Source organism: Pongo pygmaeus, chromosome 3 (assembly GCF_028885625.2).
Source record: "Pongo pygmaeus isolate AG05252 chromosome 3, NHGRI_mPonPyg2-v2.0_pri, whole genome shotgun sequence".
Lineage (NCBI taxonomy): Eukaryota > Metazoa > Chordata > Mammalia > Primates > Hominidae > Pongo > Pongo pygmaeus.
Genome location: NC_072376.2, coordinates 139704215 through 139727452, shown reverse-complemented (window position 1 = coordinate 139727452; position 23238 = coordinate 139704215). Strand labels below are relative to the sequence as shown.

The window sequence follows — 23238 nt, the reverse complement described above, 5'->3', positions numbered from 1 at the left end:
GAGAATAAGTTTTTTTCTTATAATATTTCAAGACTAAGGTCAATTTTCTTTTGATGCCATTCCTAATTTATGGACAATTACATCATATTTTTAGAATTTTCAAAAATATCTATTCTATTTTCTATGGTATAAACCAAGTATCTACATCATTCCAAAGTTACTAAGAAATATGTGCCTCTATAAATTGTTTCTGATCCTTCAGGAAAATTTGTGACCTGCTTTTCCTGTGGCCGTGGTATTAAATAGCAGGTTGGTTTGAACATCAGTAACCAAAAACCTTTATTGACTTCATGCAGAATATCCTACGAATAGGCTGGGGGTGGTGGCTCACACCTGTAATTCCAGCACTTTGGGAGGCCAAGGCAGACAGATCACTTGAGCTCAGAAGTTTGAGACCAGTTTGGGCAAAATGGCGCAACCCCGTCTGTACAAAAAATACAAAAATCAGCTAGGCATGGTGGTGTGAGCCTGTAGTCCCAGCTACTCCAGAGGCTGTTGTGGGAGGATTGCTTGAGCCCAGGAAGTCGAGGCTACAGTGAGCCGTGATTGCGACATTGCACTCCAGCCTGGGCAACACAGCCAGACTACCCCGTGTCCCAAAAGGATAACCTACAAATAATCCAGTTCACTGAGTCCAAGGTTGAGGAGAAATCAATAAAACTGTCAAATTCTCTTATATAATTTTGAATCAATTGTGCGACGGATGACAGTAAGTGTAATACAATTAAGATTGGAGTAGCTATGTTTGAAGTTTCCTTCCTCTGCTTGTAAAGATTGGTCTTTAAACCCAGATATACTCTGAAAATGTTAAGGAAGAAACTGATATGGGGTTTACATGAATCTGTTTAGATTCATTCTTTTGTGGCAGTGAGGGTTATTACACAGATATGAACTTAGATTGCACTTATGGTTAGTTTCATTCCGTTTAGGACTTAATTATTCTGGATGTCTTGATTTACATATGCCAGTTTTCTTCCTGAGAAGCGTTACCAAATCTTAGTCTTCCTTTGTAATCCTGACATTTTTTAACAGTTTAGGACCCCTTTTAAGTTGTTAATAGACCTGTTGACTAATTAAAATTCTTTTGCTGGTGTTCACTATCATTTTAGGTAGAAGAGTTATCAGGTGACACTGGCTTCAGTTTCCACAATAACATCTTGACTATCAATGCAAGAAGCAATGCATAAGGCTAGACCAGACAGCCTGCTCTCCTATGCTGACATTGGCCACACCTTGGGAAAAAAGTAGGTATTTTTCTGGTGACATTTGGACTTCTCTGTATTTTAGGCTTTTTGCTGGAAAGAATGAGAAGAACAGTTTCTTAGAATTGAAAACCTAGACTTTTTTAGCTTTAATCAGACTTAGGGTCTCTTCTCTTGGTATTTACTCAATCCCTTTTATACACAAACTTCTTTATTAACATAAAAATCTGAAATTATAATATTTTAAGAAAATACCTTTTTAAATACTGAAACTTGAAAACCACACAAACTATTTGAAAAGAAGAATGTATGCCAGGTTAAATTTCTCTCTCTTCTGACTGATTGAAAAAAGGAAAGAAGAAACTTATAGTGCTGGCATAGTAGAAAGATCAAAATTCTAACTTAAGGTTTTCTAGAAACTGAAGTTAAGAGTTGTAGGCTTTAAGTAAGAGACAGAGAGAGAAAGAGAGGAGTGAGTGTGTGTGTATTGGGTGGGAATATGGTTGGGGGATATTTTGGATTATACTACTAATGTATGATTCAGTGTCAAAATTTGAATTTTAGGATACCCATTTCATATTCTAATGAGTTTATTCAAGGCATTATATGGAATTAAATGTATGAATTTATTATTTACAAGTCCTATATAGCCTGACTTAAACCATTTAGCCACTTGGAGATTGTTTCCTCAATTTTAAAATGGAGAGATTGTTTGGCCAATCTGTCTCACAGGATTGTTGAAAACAGGGAAGATCACATGTGTGAAATTTTAAATAATGATAAAGATCCAAATAATTATGTGTTCCTTACAATTATTGTCTTTGCACTTACAGTACACACACACACACACACACACACGTGCATGCATTTATATGAACTTAAAGTAGTGGCACCATACATTGAGACCAGGTCTACACACAGTGACCTGGGTTATAGGGGACTGTGCCTGGAGTTTATACCAGCTGACAACATTTTAGTGTGTGCTCACTTGTAAGCATTTACCCTGAGTAAACCTGTGACCCACCACCTAGTAGATATTTCTGAATAGATTGTTGAGCTACTGTGAGCTGGAGTTGCTGACAATCACTGGGAGTTTCTGACCCCATTAATTATGTGTTCAGCAATACAGTATTTGGCACATTGAAAACTGCTAATTATGCCCATATTTTAATCTTAATTTTCCAGTTTATTATGATTTCTTCATCATGCCCAAACTGTCTGAGTAAGCAGCTTATCTCCCAATGTCTCCACTTGCCTAACAGATGTTCTCTCTCTCTCAACAGATGTTGGCACTTCTTAGGAAGGAGCCATCCATGTCTGAAGAGAAGAAATGATAATTAACTTCATCATGTGGAAAGCTTTAGAAGGAAGTATCTTGTCCTTCTGTCCAAACCCGCCTCCTCCTCACCACTCCCAATAAAAATAAAAGCCAAACAAATAAAACATTAGCAGTAGCTCTGAGTTTCTTCCTTTCACTTTTTCTCTCTGTTCCTCCCTTTTCTCCTCCATTCCTTCCTTCTTTCAAATCATTTTTACTAGTTTAAGAGAATGATTCAATCTATATTTAGAAATCTGACCTAAAACTTCAAAAATTATACTGAAATAGCTTCCTCTTAAAGGGTGAAACAGTCGTGATAAAATAACGACTGATCGAATGAAATAATATAAAATTAGCTGAGTTTATAGTTTCTTTTACACCTCCATAATTTATGTGGATTTGGAAATACAGACAGGATACTGAAAACTAAGAAGTTTTCTATGAATTATGAGAATTTGCAATCCATATAGGCTTAAGTCTAATGTTAGAAGATAAAACAAATTGACCTTAAATAACTTTCTGACATAACCTCCTCATTTCATGGATGAAAAACCCTAAAGCTCTCATAAGTAAAGTGATTTACTTCAGGACACAAACTAGTTGATTTAGTTTGGATGTTTGTCCCCTCCAAATCTCATGTTGAAATGTAATCCCCAGTGTTGGAGGTGGGGCCTGGTGGGAGGTGTTTGTGTCATGGGGCAGATCCATTATCCTTATGAGCTGCTTGGTGCTATCCTTGTGATAGTGAGTGAGTTCTCATGAAATCTGGTTGTTTAAAAATGTGTGGCACCTCCCCACCCCCCTTGCTCCTGCTCTTGCGGTGTGATATGCCTGCTGCCTCTTCACCTTACACCGTGATTGTAAGCTTCCTGAGGCCTCACCAGAAGCAGTTGTGAGTACCATGCTTCCTGCAAAGCCTGCAGAACTGTTAGCCAATTAAACTTCTTTTCTTTCTCAATAACCCATCCTCAGTTATTCCTTTATAGCAACTCAAAAATGGGCTAATAAACTAGTTGTGGGCATATCTATACTGAAAACATACTTTTATTTCCCAATTATTTAAATTTTTTATTTAGAAATTGGCAAGTTAAAAGATGCGTTATTTAACATTATACTGTTATTTTCCCAGTCCCTAGAGAGGCATTCAAGACATGGTATGTATTCATGAAGTATTTGTTTTTAAACAAGTGTGTTCATGTGTAATTAACAGCTTTCTCATTGAGGTTGAATTGAAGTTATAGATGGTGATTCAGGAGCCATAACTGTTAGGTTCAAATTCTGACTCCTCTATTTAACAGCACTGTGATCTTGGGCAAATGGACTAACTTCTCAGTGTTTCCATTCCCTAATCTCTAAAACAAAGATAATAAAATCTGCCTCATAGCTTTTTGTGAAGGTTAAATTAAAGTACTTGGAACAATGCTTGTCTAACGCATAAACATTCAAAAATGTGAACTATTATTCTTGCCTTATGAACCATTAAAACACATTTTGTAAGAATGCAAGTGTAATTTTCCTTTAACATAATGTGATATGGAAAACTCTAAACATAAACCAATAAGGGAGGTTATGGGAATAGGATGGAGTGAGGGTAAGTTGCTCATTTATTTTACAAATAAATATTTATTGGCAATACCATGAAACTCAGGTTTCATTCAATTGGAGAACACTTTTGGTGAGCATCTTTGGGTGCATTGTTTATATTCTTAGTAACATAATACAAGATTTGGAAGTGCCCTTACAATTCCCATTATCTTCTTTCATCCCCCAGAAATGTTAGATAGGTCCCACTCTACAGAAAAGCTACTATAATAAACTAGTGAATCAAAGAGTAAGTATGGATAAAGAAAACACAGTGTGAGAAACAATGTAACTTTGGATTGGGTACACCTTATTTCTGAAAAATTAGAAGGAAGACAGTTTTTGTAAAGACATCCTTTTCTCTCTTGCAGCTTCTATCAGGATTTTAAGAGGGCGGGCAGAACTTTAAAGCAAAGGAAATTGCTTGTTTTTGTGAAATTAACCGGTCTGTTTTCGAGGCGGAGGACAAGATATGAATGCTAATCATTGTGAAGAAACTCATTATGGATTTTTCTCCAATACATAGGCAAAAGAGTTAAGTATTTTGCTCTAAGGTGAAAATCCCAAATTGTGGAAGAATGGGGGAAGTTAAGATTTAATAATTAATTCTTCTTTGCTCTTTGGATTTTTAGGACTTTTATATATCTAAAGCTTTGTTGAGGTATAAATTACATATTATAAAACTTACCCCATTAACTGTACAATTTGATAAGTTCTGACAAATGTACACCATCATGTTGTTACCATTTCAGTCAAGTTTACAGACCATTCCTATCATCCCCCAAATATCTCTTCTGATCTTTGTAGATAATCTCCATCTCTCCTTGTCATTCCCAGGAAACTACTAATCTGATGTCTGTTCCTAATGTTTTGCTTTTCATGAATATTATATAATTGGACTCATACAACCACGTAGGTTTTTTCCTTTTTATTGCCTAGTAGTATTCCATTATCTGGATATGCCATAGTTTGTGTACCCCTTTACCAGATATGGACCAGTGTGTTGTAACCAATTTTTTATGATTCTGAGAAATCACATATGGGTATTTGCATGGACATGCATTTATATTTACTTTGGGTAAATACCTAATAGCAGGATTGCTGGGTCATAAGGTAAGTATATGTTGCAGTTAATAAGAAACTGTCAAATTGTTTTACAGAGTAGCTGTTATCATTTTACACTATAACCAGACATATAATGCTGTTGCTCCACATCCACGTCAGAGGTTGGTATTGTCAGATTTTTTAAAAAGGTATTGTAGTAGAAAGGCAGTGATCTCATTGTGGTTTCAATTAGCATTTCTCTAAAGACTATGTTGAGTGTCTTTTTTTTTCACTTTCTCTTTTTAAATTTAAGTTTAGGAGTACATGTGCAGGATGTGCAGGTTTGTTACATAGGTAAACATGTGCCATGGTAGTTTGCTGCACAGATCATCACATCACCTATGTATTAAGCCCAGCATCCATGAGCTGTTCTTCCTGATGCTCTCGCTTGTCCCCCTCTGACCCTCTAACAGGCCTCAGTGTGTGTTGTTCCCCTCATGTGTTTACATGTTCTCATTATTCAGCTCTCACTTATAAGTATTTGGTTTTCTGTTCCTATATTAGTTTGCTTCCATCTGAGGCATAATGGCCTCCGTCTCCATCTATGTGCCTGCAAAGGACATGATCTCATTCCTTTTTATGGCTGCATAGTATTCCATGGTGTATATGTAGCACATTTCCTTTACCCAGTCTATCATCGATGGATGTTTAGATTGATTCAATGTCTTTGCTATGGTGAATAGTGCTGCAATGAGCGTACATGTGCATGTATCTTTATAATAAAATGATTTATATTCCTTTGTGTATATACTCAGTAACAGGATTGCTGGGTCAAATGGTATTTCTGCCTATGGGTTTTTGAAGAATTGCCACACTATCTTCCACAATGGGTGAATTAATTTACCTCCCACCAACAGTGTAAAAGCATTCCTTTTTCTCTATAACCTCACCAGCATCTGTTGTGTTTTGACTTTTTAATGATAGCCATTCTGACAGGTGTAAGATGGTATCTCATTGTGGTTTTGATTTGCATTTCTCTAATAATCAGTGATGCTGAGGTTTTTTTCATATGTATTGGCTGCATGTCTTCTTTTGAGAAGTATCTGTTCATGTCCTTTGCCCATTTTTAAATGGATTGTTTGCTTTTTCTTTTTTTTTTCTTTTATTATTATTATAATTATTATTATTATACTTTAGGTTTTATGGTACATGTGCACAATGTGCAGGTAAGTTACATATGTATACATGTGCCATGCTGGTGCGCTGCACCCACCAACTCGTCATCTAGCATTAGGTATATCTCCCAATGCTATCCCTCACCCCTCCCCCCACCCCTCAACAGTCCCCGAAGTGTGATGTTCCCCTTTCTGTGTCCATGTGTTCTCATTGTTCAATTCCCACCTATGAGTGAGAATATGCAGTGTTTGGTTTTTTGTTCTTGCGATAGTTTACTGAGAATGATGATTTCCAATTTCATCCATGTCCCTACAAAGGACATGAACTCATCATTTTTTATGGCTGCATAGTATTCCATGGTGTATATGTACCACATTTTCTTAATCCAGTCTATCATTGTTGGACATTTGGGTTGGTTCCAAGTCTTTGCTATTGTGAATAATGCGGCAATAAACATACGTGTGCATGTGTCTTTATAGCAGCATGATTTATAGTCCTTTGGGTATATATCCAGTAATGGGATGGCTGGATCGAATGGAATTTCTAGTTCTAGATCCCTGAGGAATCGCCACACTGACTTCCACAAGGGTTGAACTAGTTTACAGTCCCACCAACAGTGTCAAAGTGTTCCTATTTCTCCACATCCTCTCCAGCACCTGTTGTTTCCTGACTTTTTAATGATTGCCATTCTAACTGGTGCGAGATGGTATCTCATTGTGGTTTTGATTTGCATTTCTCTGATGGCCAGTGATGGTGAGCATTTTTTCATATGTTTTTTGGCTGCATAAATGTCTTCTTTTGAGAAGTGTCTGTTCATGTCCTTCGCCCACTCTTTGATGGGGTTGTTTGTTTTTTTCTTGTAAATTTGTTGGAGTTCATTGTAGATTCTGGATATTAGCCCTTTGTCAGATGAGTAGGTTGCGAAAATTTTCTCCCATTTTGTAGGTTGCCTGTTCACTCTGATGGTAGTTTCCTTTGCTGTGCAGAAGCTCTTTAGTTTAATTAGATCCCATTTGTCAATTTTGGCTTTTGTTGCCATTGCTTTTGGTGTTTTAGACATGAAGTCCTTGCCCATGCCTATGTCCTGAATGGTAATGCCTAGATTTTCTTCTAGGGTTTTTATGGTTTTAGGTCTAACATTTAAGTCTTTAATCCATCTTGAATTGATTTTTGTATAAGGTGTAAGGAAACTCCCATTCACAATTGCTTCAAAGAGAATAAAATACCTAGGAATCCAACTTACAAGGGATGTGAAAGACCTCTTCAAGGAGAACTACAAACCACTGCTCAAGGAAATAAAAGAGGATACAAACAAATGGAAGAACATTCCATGCTCATGGGTAGGAAGAATCAATATCATGAAAATGGCCATCCTTCCCAAGGTAATTTACAGATTCAATGCCATCCCCATCAAGCTACCAATGACTTTCTTCACAGAATTGGAAAAAACTACTTTAAAGTTCATATGGAACCAAAAAAGAGCCCGCATCGCCAAGTCAATCCTAAGCCAAAAGAACAAAGCTGGAGGCATCACACTACCTGACTTCAAACTATACTACAAGGCTACAGTAACCAAAACAGCATGGTACTGGTACCAAAACAGAGATATAGATCAATGGAACAGAACAGAGCCATCAGAAATAATGCCACATATCTACAAGTATCTGATCTTTGACAAAGCTGACAAAAACAAGAAATGGAGAAAGGATTCCCTATTTAATAAATGGTGCTGGGAAAACTGGCTAGCCATATGTAGAAAGCTGAGATTGTTTGCTTTTTCTTGTAAATTTCAGTTCCTTATAGAGGCTGGACGTTAGATCTTTTTCAGATGGATAAATTGCAAAAATTGATTCCTATTCAGTAGGTTGTTTGTTCACTGTGATGATAGTTTATTTTGCTGTGCAGAAGCTCTTTAGTTTAATTAAATCTCATTTGTCAATTTTTGCTTTTGTTGAAATTGCTTTTGGTGTGTTTGTCATGAAATCTTTGCCCATGCCTATGTCCTGAATGGTATTGCTTACGTTTTCTTCTAGGGTTTTTATTGTTTTGGGTTTTACATTTAAGTCTTTAGTCCATTTTGAGTAGATTTTTGTATAATGTGTAAGGAAGGAGTCCAGTTTCAATTTTCTGCATATAGCTAACCAGTTATCCCATCACCATTTGTTGAATGGGTAATCCTTTCCCCATTTCTTGTTTTTGTCAGGTTTGTCAAAAATCAGATGTTTGTATGTGTGCAGTCTTATTTTTGGGTACTCTATTCTGTTCCATTGGTCTATGTCTCTGTTCTGGTACCAGTACCATGCTGTTTTGGTTACTGTAGCCGTATAGTATAGTTTGGAGTCAGGTAGCGTGATGCCTCCAGATTTGTTCTTTTTGCTTAGGGTTGTCTTGGCTCTTTGGGCTCATTTTTGGTTCCATATGAATTTTAAAATAGTTTTTTCTAATTCTGTGAAGAATGTCAATGGTAGTTTAATGGGAATAGCATTGAATCTGTAAATTATTTTGAGCAATGTGTAGCCATTTTCACGATATTGATTCAATGAGCATGAACTGTTTCTCCATTTGTTTGTGTCTTCTCTGATTTCTTTGAGCAGTGGTTTGTAGTTCTCCTTGTAGAGATCTTTCACTTCTCCTGTGAGCTGTATTCCTAGATATTTTATTCTTTTTGTGGCAATTTTGAGTGGGACGTCATTCATGATTTGGCACTTGGCTTACCTGTTGTTTATGCATAGGAATGCTAGTGTTTTTTGCACATTGATTTTGTATCCAAGACTTTGCTAAAGTTGCTTACCGACTTAAGAAGCTTTTGGGGTGAGACGATAGTTTTTTCTAGATATAGGATCATGTCTTCTGCAAAGAAAGGTAGTTTGACTTCCTCTCTTCCTATTTGAATACGCTGTATTTCTTTCTCTTTCCTGATTGCCCTGTTGAGAACTTCCAATACTATGTTGAATATGAATGGAGAGAGAGGGCATCCTTGTCTCATACCAGTTTTCAAAGAGAATGCTTCTAACTTTTGCCCATTCAGTATAATAGTGGCTGTGGGCTTGTCACATGTGGTTCTTATTATTTTGAGGTATGTTCCTTTGATATCTAGTTTATTGAGAGTTTTTAACCTGAAGGGAAGCATCTATTGAGATAATCATGTGGTTTTTGTCTTTAGATCTGTTTATGTTATGAATCACATTTATTGTTTTGCATATGCTAAGCAAACCTTGCATCCCAGGGATGAAGTCCACTTGATTGTGGTGGATAAGCTATATGATGTACTGCTAGATTCAGTTAGCCAGCATTTTGTTGAGGATTTTTGCATCAATGTTCATCAAGGATATTGACCTGAAGTTTTCTTTTTTGTTGTGTCTCTGCTAGGTTCTGGTATCAGGATGATGCTGGCCTCATAGAATGAGTTAGGGAGGACTCCCTCCTTTTCGATTTTTTGGAATAGTTTCAGTAGGAATGGTATCAGCTTTTCTTTGTACTTCTGGTAGAGTTCAGCTGTGAATCAGTCTGGTCTTGGGCTTTTTTTGGTTGGTAGGCTATTCATTACTGCCTCAATTTCAGAACTCGTTATTGGTCTATTCAGAGATTCACTTTCTTCCCGGATTAGTCTTGAGAGGGTGTGTGTGTCCAGGAATTTATCCATTTCTTCTAGATTTTCTAGTTTATGTACATAGAGGTGTTTATAGTATTTTCTGACAGTTGCTTGCATTTCTGTGGGATCAGTGGTGATATCCTCCTATCAGTTTTTATTGTGTTTGTTTGAATCTTCTCTCTTTTCTTCTTGATTAGTCTAACCAGTGGTCTATTTTTTTATTATTATTTTCAAACAACCAGCTCTTGGATTCGTTGATTTTTTCGAATCAACGGGCTTTTTGGTTCTCTAAATCCTTTACTTCTGCTCTGCTCTTGGTTATTTCTTGCCTTCTTCTAGCTTTGGGATTTGTTTGCTGTTGGTTCTCTATTTTAGTTGTGATGTTAGTTTGTTAACTTGAGATCTTTCTTTTTGATGTGGGCATTTAGTGCTATAAATGTTCTTCTTAACATTACCTTAGCTGTTTCCTGGAGGTTCTGGTACATTGTGTCTTTGTTCTCATTAGTTTCAAATAACTTCTTGATTTCTGCCTTAATTTCATTATTTACCCGAGAGCCACTCAGGAGCAGGTTGTTCAGCTTCCATGTAGTTGTATGGTTTTGAGTAAATTTCTTAATCTTGAGTTCTAATTTGATTGTGTTGTGGTCTGAGGCTGTTTGTTATGAGTTCATTTCTTTTGCATTTGCTGAAGAGTATTTTACTTCTGATTATGCTACCAATTTTAGAGTAAGTGCCATGTGGTGAAGAGAAGAATGTATATTCTGTTGTTTTGGGTGGAGAGTTCATAGACATCTATCAGGTCCACTTGATCCAGAGCTAAGTTCAAGTCCTGAATGTCTTTGTTGATTTTCTGTCTTGATGATCTGTCTAATGTTGTCAGTCAGTGAAGTGTTAAACTCTCCCATTATTGTGTGGGAGTCAAGATCTCTTTGAAGATGTCTAAGAACTTGCTTTATGAATCTGGGTGCTCCTGTATTGGGTGTATATATATCTGGGATAGTTAGCTCTTCTTGTTGAATTGATCCCTTTACTCTTATGTAATTATCTTCTTTGTCTTTTTTGATCTTTGTTGGTTTAGTCTGTTTTGTCAGAAACTAGGATTGCAACTCTTGCTTTTTTCTGTTTTCCATCGGCTTAGTGGATTCTCCTCCATCCCTTTATTTTGAGCCTATGTGTGTCTTTGGATGTGAGATGGGTTCCTTAAAAACAGCATACTAATGTGTCTTTTAATGGGGGGCATTTATCCCATTTACATTTAAGGTTAGTATTGTTATGTGTGGATATGATCCTGTCATCATGATGCTAGCTGATTATTTTGCAGACTTGTTTATGTGATTCCTTCATAGTGTCACTGGTCTGTGTGTTTTTTGGGTACACACTGTGTTTTTGTAGTGGCTGTTTTTTTAGTATATTTTGTAGTGGCTAATAATAGTCTTGCCTTTCCATGTTTAGTGCTTCCTTCAGAAGCTCTTGCAAGGGAGTCTCATGGTAGCAAATTTCCTCAGCATTTGCTTGTTTGAAAAGCATCTTATTTCTCCTTCACTTATGAAGCTTAGTTTGACTGGATATGCAATTTTGGGTTGGAAATTCTTCTCTTTAAGAGTGGTGAATATTGGCCCCTAATCTCTTCTAGCTTGTAGAGTTTCCACTGAGAGATTCACTGTTAGTCTGATGGGCTTCCCTTTGTAGGTGACCTAGCCTTTCTCTCTGGTTGCTCATAACATTTTTATTTTTTACATTTTGATTTTGGAGAATCTGATAATTATGTGTCTTTGGGTTGATCTTCTCATGGAGTATCTTACAGGGGTTCTCTGGATTTCCTGAATTTAAATATTGGCCTGTCTTGCTAGGTTGGGGAAGTTCCCCAGGTTGATATACTGAAGTGTTTTCCAACTTGTTTTCATACTGTCCCTTTCAGGTATCCTAATCAGCAATAGACTTGGTCTCTTTGCATAATCTCATATTTCTCAGAGGTTTTGTTCCTCCCCTTTCATTCTTTTTTCTCTATTCTTGTCTGCCTGTCTTATTTCAGAAAGATAGTCTTCAAGCTCTGATTCTTTCCTCTGCTTAGTTTATTCTGCTATTAATTCTTATGATTGCATTGTGAAATTCTTGTGTGTTTTTTAGCTCTCAGAGGTTGGTTGTGTTCCTCTCTGAACTGGCTGTTTTGGCCATCAGCTCCTATATTGTTTTATCATAATTCTTAACTTCTTTGAATTGGTTTACAACATGCTCTGTGAATTTTGTTATTATCTACCTTCTGGAGCCTACTTCTGTCATTTCATCCATCTCAACCTCAGCCCAGTTCTGAGCCCTTTCTGGAGAGATGTTGCAGTCATTTGGAGGAAAAGGGGCACTCTGGCTTTTTGAGTTTTCAGCATTTTTTGTGTTAATTCTTTCTTATCTTTGTGGGCTTATCTATCTTTGATCTTCGAGGTTGCTGACCTTTGGATGGGGTTATTGTGGTTCGTTGTTGTTATGATTTTCTGTTGGTTGTTTTTCTTTTAATAGTCTGGCCACTCTTTCATAGGGCTGCTGTGATTTGCTGAAGGTCTGCTCCAGACCCTAGTTGCCTCAGGTTTCCTGAACCTGGAGGTATCACCAGTGAAGCTGCAACAAAGCAAGGATGACAGCCTGCCCCTTTCTCTGGAAGCTCCACCTCAGGGGGTTACTGACCTATTGTCGGCCTGAACGTGACTGTAGGAGGTGGCTGGAGACCTTGGCTGGGAGGTCTTACCCAGTCAAGAGGAATGGGTTCAGGGACCTGCTTAAAGAAGCAGTCCAGCTGCTTTTTGGTAGAGCAGCTGTGCTGTGTTGAAGATCCCTTCAGCCTCCAATCGGTTTGGGTTCTCCAAGGCCCACAGTCTGGATTGGCTGAGAAGCCTGAACAGCCAACATGGTGGCCTGCCCCACCCCTCAGGCACTCTGTCCCAGGGAGAACACGGGCAGGGGTGGCCAGAGACCCCAGCTGGGAGGACCTGGCTGGGAGGACTTGCCCTATGAGGAGTGGATCAGGGTCCTGCTTAAAGAAGCAGTGTGCGTCTTTTCTTATGTGTTTCCTTTCCCTCTATATATCTACTTTTGTGAAATGTTGGTTCAAATAATTTGCTTATTCATATTTTTTTGTAGTAGTAAGAGGGTTTTTATACATTCTACATTGTTTTTTAAATCAGATATATGAATTGCAATATTTTTTCTTCTCTATATCTCAATTTTTAACTGCCTTTTGAGCAAACATATATAACATTTGTGAGGTCTGATTTAGCACTTTTTTTCCTTTTTCAGTTTTCTTAAAACTGACTTTCGCTCTTACCTGTAGGTCTATGAGTTCAAATTTTGTATAAAGTGGGAAGTAAGTGTCATGGTGTTTTTTTTTTTTTTTTTTTTTTTACCTCTTTAGCATATAAATGTCCAATTACTCCAGCACTATTTGTAGAAAGAGTATTCCTTCCTTATTGGATTATCTTGGCATCATTTGTCTAAAATGAAATGGTCATATCTGTGTGTGTCTATATCTAGATTCCTCATTTTTTTTTGAGACAGGGTCTTACTCTGTTTTCCAGGCTTGGGTGCAGTGGCATCATCATGCCTCACTGCAGCTTCAACCTCCTCAGCTCAGGTGATCCTGCCACATCAGCCTTCTAGGTAGCTGGGACTAAAGATGTGCACCAGCATGCTCAGCCAATTTTTTTGTATTTTTTCATAGAGACAGGGTTTGCCATGTTGTCCAGGTTGGTGTTGAACTCCTGGACTCAAGCAATCGCTTGCTATGGCCTCCCAAAGTGTGGAGATTATAGGCATAAGCCACCATGCCTGGTCGCTTCATTCCATTTTGTTGATCTATGTGTCTAATTTTTATGACAAATATACATACTACTTTTGTATTAGTCTGTTCTCATGCTGCTATAAAGAACTGCCCATGACTGGGCAATTTATAAAGAAAATAAATTTAATTGACTCACACTTCAGCATGGCTGAGGAGGCCTCAGGAAACTTACCATTATGGCAGAAGTAGAAGCAAACATGTACTTCTTCACACTGGGGCAAGGAGAAGTATGAGTGAAGTGGGGGAAACCCCTTATAAAATTATCATGTCTCATGAGAACTCACTTACTATCATGAGAACAGAATGAGGGTAACCACCCCCATGATTCAATTACTTTCCACTGTGTCCCTCCCACAATATGTGAGAATTATGGGAACTGCAAGTGAAGATGAGATTTGGGAGGGGACACAGCCAAATCATATCATTCTGACCCTGGGCCCTCCCAAATCTCATATCCTCACATTTCATAACACAATCATGCCCTTTCATCAGTCTCCCAATTTGTTAACTCATTAACACAAAAGTCCAAGTCCAAAGTCTCATCTAAGAAGAGGCAAGTCCCTTCTGCCTATGAGCCTGTAAAATCAGAAGCAAGTTGGTTATTTTCTATTTACAATGGAGGTACAGGCATTGGGTAAATACACCTTTCCAAATGGGAGAAATTGGCCAAAACAAAGGGGCTATAGGCCCCATGAAAGTCTGAAATTCAATAGGGTAGTCATTAAACGTTAAAGTTCCAAAATAGTCTTCTTTAACTCCATGTCTCACATCCAGGTCATGCTGATGCAGAAGGTGGGCTCCCACAGACTTGGGAAGCTCCACCCCTGTGACTTTGTAGGGTACAGCCCTCCTCCCAGCTGCTTTCATGGGCTGGCATTGGGTGTCTGTGGCTTTTCTAAGCATATGGTGCTAGCTGTTGGTGGATCTACCATTCTGGGATCTGGAGGAAGGTGGCCTTCTTCTCACAGCCCCTCTTGGCAGTACCCCAGTGGGGACTCTGTGTGGGGGCTCCAATCTCACATTTCTCTTCTGCCCTTCCCTAGCAGAGATTCTCAATGAAGGCTCCACCCCTCCAGCAGACTTCTGCCTAGACATCCAGGTGTTTCCATACATTCTCTGAATCTAGGTGGAGATTCTTAAACCTCAATCCTTGACTTCTGTGCACCCACAGTCCCAACACCTTGTGTAAGGCACCAAGGATTGGGGCTTGCACCAACTAAAGCAATGGCCTGAGCTGTATCTTGGCCCCTTTCAGCCACAGCTGGAGCTGTAGCAGCTGGGACTAAGGGCACCATGTCCCGAGGCTGCATAGACTGGGGGGGGTCCTGGCCCTGGCCCACAAAACTATTTTTCCCTCCTAGGCCTCAGGGCCTATGATGGGAGGGGCTGCTGTAAAGGTCTCTGACATGCCCTGGAGACATTTTCCCCATTGTCTTGGTGATTAACATTGGGTTCCTCATTAATTATGCAAATTTCTGCAGCAGACTTGAATTTCTCCCCAGAAAAATTAGAATTTTTTTTTTTTTTGCTATCACATCATCAGGCTGCAAATTTTCCAAACTTTTATGATTTGTTTCCTCTTGAATGCTTTACCGCTTAGAAATTTCTTCCACCAGATACCCTAAATCGTCTCTCTCAAGTTCAAAGTTCCACAGATCTCTAGGGCGGGGCAAAATGCCACTTGTCTCTTTGCTAAAGCATAGCAAGAATCACCCATATTCCAGTTCCCAACAAGTTCCTCATCTCCATCTGAGACCACCTCAGCCTGGACTTCATTGTTCATATCACTATCAGTATTTTGGTCAAAGTTATTCAACAAGTCTCTAGGAAGTTCCAAACTTTCCCACATTTTCCTGTTTTCTTCTGAGCCCTCCAAACTGTTCTAACGTCTGCCTGTTATCCAGTTCCAAAATCACTTCCACATTTTCAGGTATCTTTACAGTAGCACCCCACTGGCTGTGGTACCAATTTACTGTATTAGTCCATTCTCATGCTGCTATAAAGAACTGCCTGAGACTGGGTAATTTATAAAGGAAAGAGATTTAATTGACTCCCAGTTCAGCATGGCTGGGAAGACCTCAGGAAACTTACAATTATGGCAGAAGGGGAAGCACACATTTCCTTCTTCACATGGTGGCAGCAAGGAGAAGTATGTGTAAAGGGAGGAGAAAGCCCCTTATAAGACCATCAGATCTCACAAGAACTCACTCACTATCATGAGAACAGCATGAAGGTAACTACCCCATTTATTTAATTACCTCCCACTGGGTCCCTCCCACAACGTGTGGGGATTATGGAAGCTACAATTCAAGATGAGATTTTTATGGGGACAACAGCCAAACCATACCAACTTTGATTTCTGTAGCTTTATATAAATATTAAAATCAGGTAGTGTAGGTCATCCAACTTTGATATTCATTTTAAAAATAGTTTTGGTTATACTAATTACTGTTCTATAAAAGTTTTGGAATCAGCTCATAAATTTCCACAAAATAAATGTTGCAATTTTGGGGGGAATGTGGTAAATCTATAGAAAAAGTGAATAGGATTGACCTAACAATATTGACTCTTCAATGAATGAGCACAGCAAGATCTTTCCATTTATTTAGGCTTTTAAAATGTATCTTAGGAATGTTTTATAGTATTATGTATATGAATCTTGAAAGTATTTTATTAGATTCATGTCTAACTATTTAGTATAAACTGTTTCATGTAATGCCTGAGGATTTTCATGTGTGGTAGGCATTTGGGATGCTCACCAGTATGCTAATTCTCTTTTTATTGTGCATCTGACAACTCTGCCCTTCTCTACCTCCTTGAAAATCAGCATGTCCATATGTTTGTCTTTTGCCAATAGAACATTTCTGAACAAAAATCTTTAAGACTTGGTGGATGATTCATCCTGTTCCTTTGCCCCACCACTGTGGAAAAATCATAGGAAAAATTGATACATGCTCATGATATATGTACATGCCAAGGTGATTGGAATGTTGGGTACAAGAAAAGCAAGGAAGCCAGGGCATAGCCTTGTTCTAGTATATTGGAAAAATAGTGGCCCAGATTATGGAGACTTTCAGTGACAGGCAAAAGTGATTGAACTTTGGCTGGACACATTGGCTCATGCCCATAAACCAAGCACTTTGGGAGGCCAGGGTGGACAGATCACTTGAGGTCAGGAGTTCAAGACCAGCCTGGCCAACATGGTGAAACCTTGTCTCTCTAAAAATACAAACATTAGTCAGGAGTGGTGGTACATGCCTGTAGTCCCAGCTACTTGGGAGGCTAAGGCAGGAGAATTGCTTGAACCCGGGAGGTGGAGGTTGCAGTGAGCTGAGATGTCACCACTGCACTCCAGCCTGGCCAATAGAGTGAGACTGCATCTCAAAAAAAAAAGTGATTGAACTTTATTTCGAAAGCAGTGGGGGAGCTTTGGAAGGTTTGTGAGCAGGGGAATGAAGTGACCAGAACTGAGCCATAGAATGTAAATCCAGCAATGGATTAGGGAGGACTAGACTGAAAAGGAGGAGGTACCAATAATGGAAAGAATGTTTAGGAAGATTTCCCACTGGTCTGTTGAGATCAGGAGAGTCATCTATGTTTGCAATAGAGCAAGTAGAAAGGAAAAAACAAAAATGGGATAATTGTAGATATGAATTTGATGTGTGGTTGGGCGCAATCAACAGAGAAGACAGAGAATCTTTTAGGAGAAACCTTCCCTGGCAGTTTTGTAGATGAGTCACCTTTTGGGGCATCTGGAAAATATGCATGTTTCTATATTAATATAGAGGTAGCTATCATGGGACAGTCACTTTGTCAGGATTTCCATTTTTTACTGAGATGTGTGATGGGGTTCATACTTTCTCCATGGCAGAGTATGAGGGGAAAGAGAGAGACTTCTAGAGAGATACTTTCCTGCATTTTGAGACTCAAGAAATAGCCTCCTGATTTACTAAATAAAAACAGGAAAGGAGTTTTGTATGGTCTGCTCTTTCTCCTGGAACTTGAAGGACTTAGTGAGTAGTCATGAGGTGTCTATCTCTGGTGTTTTCCTAATTTTGAATCTAGGACCTATTATGAGATTGAGTTTTATTTTTACTACTTTGCTAATCAGAGCTCAAGGGTAAGTTTTTCAAAATCTTCATCAGCTGGCAAACACAGAGGCAAAGTGTGGACATAGTTGTGTTTATATTCATTGGAAAATAAAAATTTGGTGCTTTTCCAAGCTTGCTTTCTTGTGTGAGAGACAAACATATTTTCAACAGTTTAAGTGTCCCTCTGTCTCCTCTGTTCTGTCCATACCCTATAGAGTTTAAAGCTAGACTGCAGTGAGAATGACCATGACCTGCTTCTTGTTTTCTGAGCATGGGTTTTGCTGTCTAATTGATGAAATTTCCTTTTTAGGTCTTGGAATTAATGAACACCTAGTAATGTTCTGGGGCATAGCCTTGTTTCAGTTTATTTTTCTGGCTACTTGGGTCCCTGTGCTTTGAGATGTATTCATGCACAGTGAAGAAGTTTGCAAATCTTTTGCTTTATATTTTTCTTAGCTGGAAAACATGTGCATCTGACAAAGGCACCCTCATAGCCAGCTTTATAATTGCTAGCTCTGTCAGCATTGTATGCCCTGAGGACTGATCTGATCCCCACCACTATGCTGCTATGCTTTGTCTTGGGAAGTGATGTTAGTGTTTTACATTTTTAAAATGAAGTCCTGTAGTACGTAATGGGCAGGAAAAATGTGATTAATCAATAATTTAAACATATCTTTTAGATAAGAATACATAGATACCATAGCATAAGGTAGACGTGGAGCCAAATCTAGCTGCTGCTTTTCACTGTGAATAATGTATAAAGAATGACTTTGGAAGCATCATATCTAGAAGCCAGTAATTTCAAATGATCAGTATAATACATATCATGAGAATAAAAGTCAGGCTCTTTTTCTTGCATTTGCTGATAGAATTTAGTACATAGTACTAATGACAAAGTATATAGCAAAAACATTGTCCTCAACTGAGTGTTAAAATCTATTGTTAATCTGGTGTGTTTTAAAAATTGAGAAGGAAGCTGCAGCTGCTTGTTGTGTCTGCCAAGTGTTCAGACATTAGGGTGAACTTGGCCAATTTGTAGAAAAACTCACCTGTAGGCCAGGTTTTTTCATAAACTCCCTATTCTGATTTCTTTTATTCTTCTTTTTTTTCTTGGATCTTGGGTCTCTCATTATTCTTCTGTATATCATTTTAAAATTAGATTGATTCTTAAATTCTATTCCTCTTAACTCTAGCTGACAAAATAGTGATGACTTTACCTCCTATCATATACAGCTCTTTCAAAAAATAAGCTGTCAATGTTATTTATGCTTATGGTATTTGATATGTTTATTTGTTAATTTTTTGTATTCATTTCAATTCGATTTTTATCTTTGGGTGAATTTAGGAACACTAAAGTCCCAATTACAGGATTTGTCTTGAAACTCCTAAGCACTGGATTTCCTCCTATCTAGGAGTGATCTCGGCAGTAGTAAGAGTCTTTATTAATAAAAAACATACTGCTAAGAATGGACTATTAACTGTCTTAAGCATTGGGGAGAACACAATGAAAACTTACATATGGATTTGGCATCAAAATGTAAATCTAATATATGTATATATTGGTCAGCAGATGTTATTTTCCATAGATTTTTATGTTTCTTTGATTTTAGTTGCGAATACTCTAAGACTCTGCAAACTACAAGTTATAGCAACTGTAAGCAGTTGTAGGCCCAGAAGCCATGCTATTAGGTTTCAATTGTCCATGCGTAGGAAGAAATACAAACTCCAAAGGAAACCTTCACGTGAAGAAGCAATTTGAATGAACAGAAAAGTGATGGACTGGAGAAGGCTGGGTTCAAGAAGGCAAAATAATGTCCCACTACTTCATCTTCCACAAGGGAATGTTAGGAGATGTTGAATAAAAAGCAAAATTTGAAGTTAGAATTTTTGGAAACCTGAATGTTGAATACTATTTATTGATATATTTTCTCTTTCTATCCTAGTTAGTGGGTAAGCTAGATAGCTGTAGATGTTGCTTGACATTTATGAAGATATAAATACTTCTAAAGCTTGGTATTTTTCTAGTTGATCTGGTAGACAGTGGAAAATGTCTCTGTAGAACTGAACTTACAAGGTTACTTAACTTATAATGAGGGGGTAACTCAGGTGCAGGAAACTCTGGTTCACAGTTTTCTCTTGTTTCTGTAGAGAGGGTGTAGTTTACCACTCAGTTAGATGTGGTCCCTTTCCACTGAATTTAGCATTTAAAATAAATAGGTTTCCAATCAGCGGGGCCTCGTTCATTCACAAAAGGAAAGTCATTTCAAGTAGGAGCATGCGTCTATGCAAACTCATACTGCTGATATGTACAAAAAAGAGGTTTAGTTCACACACGTTTTCTATTGCTGCACAGGGATACAAATGAAAAAATTGGGCTATAAGACTTGATTAAAGTTTCAATATAGGAGCATTGAAAAAAATAAAATGCCTAGGAAACAACATGCTGAAATTTTCCCCTGGCTTTGCTATCTTGTCGGGTGGTAGCATACTCCCTCTACAGCAAACAAGCTTGATGCTATTAGTGCCACAAGATTCTTCCCATGTGGTATAGATCTGTCTCATTTCTCTAAAATGTGTTCCCCTGCTTTCCAAAATTCCTTCCTATATTTCCTCTGAAGAAATCATTTCTAATTTGGAAACCTTTGTAGAAGAAATCCATATATTGTTTTACTATTTGGTGGGGAAGCAGTTCTCTTCTTCGGATACTGGATAATAATAGATTTTGTGAGTATGACAGCAATATGGCCAGAATCTCTGTGAAAAGAATTGCTTTCATGCTGTTATTTGAAAGAAGAATAACAGCCTTTGTTATTGAAGAAATTGCTTCTTTTCATCAAAAATCCTGATGCATCTAATTGACTCTGAGAATATTACCTTTGTGTCCATGCTGAGATTCTGCCTCCAGCACAGATGTTGAAACCACAGATGTCCACCACACCAGATCAGAAACATTATTTTTCAAATAGTTTCTTACCTTCTAGCATCAAAACTGAAGATATGATCACAAATAGTAAGAACTCTTTTTTGTGTAATAGTCTGGGTAAGACGGTACTCTACATTTTCAGCATTTTTTTTGGGGGGGGGATGCAAAGCAGATTGTCATTGATTATTTATAATATGTTCTTAAAGAAGAATTTAATAAGCACAGTGTTACAGAAAACACAATTTTGGAAGGGTCACATTGCTTGGCCACATGTTATATATTAAGGAGAATTAATGCGATTGCAGATAATTTGCGCTATGGTGTTACTATTGCTTGTTAGTGCAAAAGCTGGAGGGTATGTGAACTAAATGTTCCTTAGTTCACAGGGTGGTGCATGATGCATTTTCTTGGCTGTCCTCACAAAGTCATAAATCGATTGAATGAGCTGAAAAATAAATCCAAAAGGATTTGCAGAGGGCAAGTACTCATTGGGGGCTATTCCTGACCAAATGGCTACTTGGCTGTGTTATCTAGAGAACATCACATAATTTCTAATTGCTTGAATTACTTCATAGGTCAAATGCAACCCAGACTGTCTACATGGCGTTATTGCAACTCTTTAAAATCAAAGCATTCTCTCTTAAAATCAGTTCAATTGATTTTGTTTTTCCCTTGAGTTGACAGGTTTGTTTGGTGTTGTATAGACAAAGCTTCATTTATCAGCAGTAAAACCTCATTCATTTAAACTACTAATTCATAATTTGTGTTATTTTGACTTGGGTGGATCTAAAATTTATCTTAGTACAATCTGTTAAAGACAATGAATAAAATTAGTATACTAATAGTGTAAACTAAACAAGACTGTAGAGGAGATTGGATCAAGATGGAGAAATGAATGCAGAACCCTACTTTTCCTTCTACCCCAAACACTTAAACAGATAAAATATTTTTATATTTAAAAATTATAAGTTCATAATAACATTGTAAGGCAAAAAGAATGATTATGATAAAACATATGGAATCAGTTGAGGAGAAAACTACAGCTCCAAAAATGTACAATAGGAAAGTGCAAAATATATGGAAGGATCTTTAGGGTACCTGTAAACTTAGGAATATAGATACCACAACAGAAGTAATCCCCAAAGCAAAGTCTAGCAGTTAATTGGCATGCCATACTGGGACAAACAGGTGGACTGCTCCACAGTGAATTTAAATTCCAAGCCACTGTTTCCCCCTACCGTCTGCAGTAGTGAGTGTGGGGATTTGAGTCAGAGAGGAGGACTGGCCCTTAGTGGCTTATGCTAATCAGGTGAGATAGAAAACTGTCACTGCTGTAAAACCATTTGCTGGTACTTCCCTGTTGGCACATTGTGCAATCCCTTTCCCATAGTGAAAAGATATAATCCATAGTAAATAGAAGTAGTATTCATAAATAGGTGAATAAAAATTACAAAATACAATTATAAGCACACAACTGAGAATCATCATGCATTCGGGATAGTGAACTGATCAACATACCATCTGAAAAAAGAGAGAGATGGAGCATGAAGAGAAAGGCTAGAATATAAGTATAGATAATATTCCCAGTGGGATGAGAAACTGTATCTCATCCATGAAACAACAAATCTTTGAGATAAAATGATATAATTGAAAACGAAATGGAAAGTTTCTTTTTTTTTTTTTTTTTTTTGAGATGGAGTTTTGCTCTTGTTGCCCAGGCTGGAGTGCAGTGGCGTGATCTCAGCTCACCACAACCTCCATCTCCTGGGCTCAAGTGATTCTCCTGCCTCAGCCTCCCGAGTAGCTGGGATTACAGGGATGTGCCACCATGCCCAGCTAAATTTTGTATTTTTAGTAGAGACGGGGTTTCTCCATGTTGGTCAGGCTGGTCTCAAACTCATGACCTCGGGTGATCTGCCTGCCTCAGCTTCCCAAAGTGCTGGGATTACATGCATGAGCCACTGTGCCTGGCCAAGAATTGGATAGATTTAATATCAGGTTGACATTACTCAAGCATAAACTAATGAGCTGCAAGCCTAAGCAAAATAATTCTAGAATATAGTACCAAAAGACAAATAGATGGAAAGCATGAAAGAAGTTAAGCGACAAACAGAAGTTTAATCATCAACGCTATAGAAGGTTCTGAGAGTGAGAAATAATGAAAGAAATGATAGAAAAACTTTCCTAAAGATGAAGATAGACATGAACTTTCAGATGGCCTCTAAGTGACAAGGTAGGTGAATTGAAAAAGACCCATATATACTTAGATATATTGTGTTTAAACTTCAAAACAAACATATATATGATATATAGATAATATATATTATCTATATAATCTATACATAATATATATTATCCATATAATCTATACATAATATATATTATCTATATAATCTATATTATGTATAGATTATATGGATAATATATATTATGCATTATATATAATATATAATATATAATATATAATGCATAATATAATATAATA

The 23238-nt window shown here is 37.7% G+C and overlaps 2 long non-coding RNA genes across 2 annotated transcripts in view; both read left to right on the top strand.

Annotated features, from left to right (window-relative positions):
• Positions 1 to 3944, top strand: part of LOC134739384 (uncharacterized) — a 39012-nt gene extending 35068 nt beyond the window's left edge. The window contains exons 2-3 of the long non-coding RNA XR_010125980.1: positions 1110 to 1244; positions 2486 to 3944. This is a non-coding gene — a long non-coding RNA (uncharacterized LOC134739384). The remainder of the gene's footprint in view (positions 1 to 1109; positions 1245 to 2485) is intronic.
• Positions 3945 to 4438: 494 nt separating this feature from the next.
• LOC134739383 (uncharacterized) overlaps positions 4439 to 23238 on the top strand; it is a 70668-nt gene continuing 51868 nt past the window's right edge. The window contains exons 1-2 of the long non-coding RNA XR_010125979.1: positions 4439 to 4635; positions 5262 to 5327. This is a non-coding gene — a long non-coding RNA (uncharacterized LOC134739383). The remainder of the gene's footprint in view (positions 4636 to 5261; positions 5328 to 23238) is intronic.